General features: G+C 47.8%; 1 long non-coding RNA gene across 1 annotated transcript; it reads right to left on the reverse strand.

Moving 5' to 3' along the window:
• Positions 1-367: 367 nt before the first annotated feature.
• On the reverse strand, positions 368-4,995 carry LOC149301840 (uncharacterized). The gene is made up of 2 exons (XR_016272159.1): positions 4,948-4,995; positions 368-1,158 (listed from the first exon to the last, which is right to left on the reverse strand). It is a non-coding gene; the product is annotated as an uncharacterized LOC149301840 (long non-coding RNA).
• Positions 4,996-5,354: the final 359 nt, after the last annotated feature.

The raw sequence follows: 5,354 nt of genomic DNA on the forward strand, positions 1-5,354 counted from the left end.
TTATGTTGTAAATACTGCAAGGAAGATTAAAGCCCTTGTTTAGAGTAAAGACATGTAAGAGTCATTATTAGTTGAAGACATCTTCACAGATTCCTTCTTCTTGGCATCCTGTCGACGTGGTTGAACTCTGCAGATGGTTGTGGTGGACATTGCATGTCATTTCCATAGGTCCCAACAAGGATTATGGGCGCAGCACACAGGCCACAACAAATAAAACATCAAAATCCCCCAAACCCCCATCCCAGAACCTCCCTCCCTAAAGTATTAAGTTATAATAGTAAAACCATACATAAATACATAGCAATAGCATCAAGAAAAGTTAGCAGTTAACAAATGACAAATAAGAGTAGAAAATTGCAACAAGTAGTAGTTTGATGCAATGAAATTTTATTGCAGCAAATAGGCCCAGCAAATGTTGTGAGGAACCAGCAATTTCAAATCCATGGGAAAGAGAGACATAATGCCAGCGAACGGTTATTTATCTGCTCTTACTCATGCCCTAAAGACTGTTGGATGTAAATGCAAGTGGTGAGAATAAGGCGGAGGAGGAAAAGGCCACATCCGTTCGAAGAGGCCTATGTTTCCACTCTCCCTTGATTCTCAATACAGCCATTCTAGGTAATCTTAGAAGAAGTGGAAGCAGAAAGGAGAGAGCAGCAAAGCACCCTAGGAAAGAGTCCTAAGCAATAAGCCCTAGGAAGAGCTGTTAGTCGTGGAAGCAGGGCTGAAAACTTGGGAGGGTTGGAAGAATGGTGTCCAGCTTTCCTGACATCGAGGTCCAGGAGATCATGAGTCATAAATCCATGTATGGTTTGGGTTAGTTGCCGGGGGTTCCCATAAGTGCAGAAGCTTCCTTCTTTCTCAGTTGCAGGGTCCGCGGTATCCAGAGAAACCAGAATATCCAGGGACACAAGGATTTCCTCTCATTTGTGATCCAATACTATAACAGATCATTGAAGGAGGGGGTGGCACCGGTGGCGAGCACATCGATGGTTGGCATACTGGATGGCATACATATGTGACGGGCGATCCTCCTCCAGCCCAAGGACCTCCTTGGCCATTGGAGCCACAAGGGTAGTTGGAGCTGGGTGGAGGGCAGGGCGATGGGTTGCACAGTGGGTTCCCAAAGTAGGACATCTTGGAAAGACAAGGAAGCACCTGAAATGAGAGAGTGAGAACGGTTAAAGGGGAAGGCGGGTTGAAGGAAAGCCTTGGAGATCCTGTTGAACTGAATCTCCATTCAAGGAGCCCGTTGGATGATGGTGGAATTTCCTGCCTATGAGAAACTGTAAGGGAAGTCGAAAAGACTCCTTGGGGCTGCATCCGAGTCCAATGTCCTGTGAGGAGCAATAACATTTGGCGCGGTACAGGCTTCTCAAAAGGGGGCGGGTCTGTGGTGCCCCTTTTATGTCCAGGTTGGGGGTAGCGCAGTCTCACCCATAGCCCTGCAGCCCGAATCCGAAGTTTTTCCAGACAACAGAGAAGCGGCAAATTGCCGCTTCTCCATGCCACAGAAAAGGGGTGTCCTTGGGGCTTCATGTCCCTGGACACCCCGGGAGCTGCAGCCATGGGAGAAAGGGACCACTTGACCCCTTACTCCCCGACGTCATTCCCGCAGCCGTTTGGTGGCTGTGGGAACAAGGCAGTTCCCAAAAGGAGCTCTGTTTCGGAGCTCCTTCTCATGCCGTGGACAGGCCGCCATTAGCGGCCCGGGGTGGCGCAAAGATGTCATGCACACGCATGCATTACATAATCATGACAGCCCCTGTGTAGGTGGGAGGCCGCCATGATGACACCAGTCATCACCACCACCACGTAGTCAGATTGCAGGGCATGCAGACGCTCCACCCCCGTGCAACCCTAGTACGTGGCCAGGCTGGCTAAAGCGCCGGTCTGGATCGGTTTAAAGAAAAAAGAATGCTAGGACTCGTATACATTTCCCACCAATAGAGTGAATTAATATTTTGGAGGGGAGTTCTTGCGACACCTTCTCCTCCCTGTGAAGTCTGAAGAGTGGTGTAGGAATGCAAAACAGCAAAAAGTTGCTCCCAATTGGGCCTCCCAATATCTCTCCATTTTCTGGAAAGAAGGACTGCTGTGTTCAGTAAGGCTGCCGCATGATTTGGGGGGCTGTTCTGCAATCTTTACTTTTTCTAGAAATTGTGACAGCACTAGAAATTCTACACTGATCGATTTTTTAATGCTAGGTGGTGTTGTTATTCTTTGCACACTGTCCTTTCCTTATGGGAATGTGAAGAAGACGACATGCCCCCTCGATCCCTGCCCGTCATGGCTGGCTGTCCAAAGGGTGATGCCTTGATGGCATTTCTTAGAGATGTCATCAATTCATCCCTTAGGGAAGGTTGTGTTCCAACTTGCTTAAAGGAGGCGGTTATTAGACTGCTCCTGAAAAAACCTTCCCTGGACCCCCTGGATATGAAGAACTACAGGCCTGTATCCCATCTGCCATTTTTGAGCAAGGTGATCAAGAGGGCTGTCGCCCTTCAACTCCAAGTCATCTTGGATGAAACCGATTATCTAGACCCAATTCAAACTGGCTTCAGGAGGGGATATGGGGTGGAGACTGCCATGGTTGCTCTGGCTGACGATCTTCATCTAGGCATTGACAGAGAAAGCGTGACCCTGTTGGTGCTTCTAGACCTCTCAGCGGCCTTCGATACGATAGATCACGACATCCTCTTGGAATGCCTGGGAAAGTTAGGAATCGGTGGCACTGCACTCCAGTGGTTCCGGTCCTTCCTCTCGGGTAGATTCCAGAGGGTGATGTTCGGGGACAGTCGCTCCTCGAAAACGGAGCTTAAATGTGGCATCCCTCAAGGCGCCATACTGTCCCCAATACTATTCAACATTTATATGAAGCCGCTGGGGGAAATCATTCGCAGACATGGGGCAGGGTGTTATCAGTACACTGATGACACCCAAATATATTTCTCCATGTCCCGATCAGCACCTATGACAACAGATGGCATTTCTCCCCTCAGTCAGTGTCTTGAAGTGGTAATGGGCTGGATGAGGAAAAACAAACTCAGGCTGAATCCAGACAAAACGGAGGTACTTACAGTAGGGGCCCCCAAACCAGGTATAGGGTTGCAACCTCCAGTCCTAGATGGGGTCACGCTCTCCACAAAGGACTGTGTTCGCAGTCTGGGGGTGTTCCTAGATCCGTCGCTTCACATGAGAAATCAGGTGAGTGCGGCGATCAGGAGCGCCTGTTATCAGCTCCGGCAAATACGCCAGCTGCGCCCTTTCCTGGAAGTAAAGGACCTAGAAACTGTTGTACAGTCACTGGTAACTTCACAACTTGATTTCTGTAATGCACTCTACATTGGGCTACCCTTGTGCCTAGTTTGGAAACTTCAACTGGTGCAAAATATGGCAGCCAGGCTGGTCGCCGGAAAAACTAGGAGTGACCGAATAACACCCATCTTAAAATCTCTTCACTGGCTGCCTATTACTTTCCAGGCACACTACAAGGTGTTGGTTATAACCTTTAAAGCCCTACATGGCTTGGGTCCAACCTATTTCAGGGATTGCCTGCTTCCATATAATCCGCCCCGTACATTCAGGTCCTCTGGGAGGTATCTATTGCAGCCTTTAAAGACCAAACTAACTGCTACCTCCCAGAGGGCCTTCTCTGCAATTGCTCCCAAACTATGGAACAGTCTGCCAGACGAGATCCGTCAAATTGCCGGCTTAGACAGCTTTTAAAAAGCTGTCAAGACGGACCTCTTCCGGCAGGCCTTTCCTGAATAAAAGTGCCCGGCCACAGAATGACTGCCCCCCACATCATGTATCAGCCCACCGCTCTGACCTCACTGTACTTTATTCTGTTTTTAATAGATGTTTTAATTGTAATTTGTTTAATCCTGTTTTAAGGGGGGGAATTTGGGACATAAATTTGTAAATGTGGATTTTAACATGTTGTAGCCCCTTTGATTGTCTTGTCATAGAGAAGCGGGATATAAATAAAAGTTTTACTATTATTTATTTATTTATTTATGGATTCTAGGACCTGAACTTGTTCCCATGGAGAGAATGGAGGCTTAGGCACGGGAAAGACGTGCCTAATTTTGGTCCGTGGGGAAGCTGCAGCCCCCAAACCGCAGGACTTCCCCATGGACCAAAAAGAACCACAAAAAGCAGGTTCTTCTTGGGACGCCATGATGACGTCGCACTCACAACATCATAATTGTGCCGCTACGTGCGGACGCTATGCATGTGGCACATAACAATGGTGGTGCCCATCTGTACAGAGAGCCACCATTTCGATGCCCTCATCACATGCGAGGGGCAAGGGGCATCTAGAAGCGCTGTGCCTCAGACGTTACGAGGGTGTCCTTTCCCGTCCTTCTGGACTGGGCCTTAGTTAGGCATGGATTTACTTTCCTCTCAAGAGCCTGTTCCTTTTACGTTTTTCAAAAGCTAAATGGAGCATGATTTCTCTTGCACAGAAATGGGACCATTTCCCCTGAAAGGTGGAGTTCCCCCTATTTCCGAATGCCAGGATTACGCCGGGAAGAGTCCATCCTTTCTCCCTTGGGCAAGAGAGATCCCCACACCTTTCAGAGTTGTCCACATGAACCGGTTGCTGTCCTCCAAATAAAGGACTATTTGAATCCTCCCTCCCCGAGAGCCACCAAATCCTCCTAAGCAAATCATTCTTCCTGGTTCTTTCAACAGACACAGCTTTGCGATATGAAACAGCCCTGCCTTAAAGGCTTGTTTCGGAAATCCAGACTTCCCATTCAGAGATGGGAAGAGCTTCTAACTTTCTTAATTATTTAAAAATGCAACCACATTAAATCTATAGAATCATCTTAGGTGAAGGAAAGAAGGAATGGAGAGGAAAAGACAGAGAGACAGAGAGAGCCATATGGATGGAGTTCCAAGCAAGCAGCAGGAATAGCCTTCTGTCTGATCACTTACCGAGTTCTCAGAGGAGTCTTTGGAAGAAGCTGAGAGGAACTGTTTAAAGAGTCTCGACTTTGGCCTCCTTTTAAACTGTTCACAAGTTGTTTTGTCAGCTGCCTATCCTCAGAGTCCCCCCTCCACTGGATGAATTTTGAAAGAAGAGATCCATTTTCATTTTCATTTTCAGCTTTGTGCATCAGAAATGACCTTTCCGGTGGGAAGACGATAGGGCTGGGCCTTAGTTATTCAAGTATTCTTGAATTACTCTGGATGCCAAAGGCAAAAGTCAACATGTTTCCCGTAATTCACACTTTCATTTGTGTTACAAGAAGTCTCTGGGAGAACAAGGAAAGCCCCCTGTGAAAATCAGTTGCGTCACGGTTTGTTACAACTTACGGGAGACTGATTTCTTGAGGCTTCGA

The sequence above is a fragment of the Sceloporus occidentalis genome, unplaced genomic scaffold (assembly GCF_023333645.1).
Source record: "Sceloporus occidentalis isolate IW3139 unplaced genomic scaffold, rSceOcc1.0.p SCAF_20, whole genome shotgun sequence".
Classification (NCBI taxonomy): domain Eukaryota; kingdom Metazoa; phylum Chordata; class Lepidosauria; order Squamata; family Phrynosomatidae; genus Sceloporus; species Sceloporus occidentalis.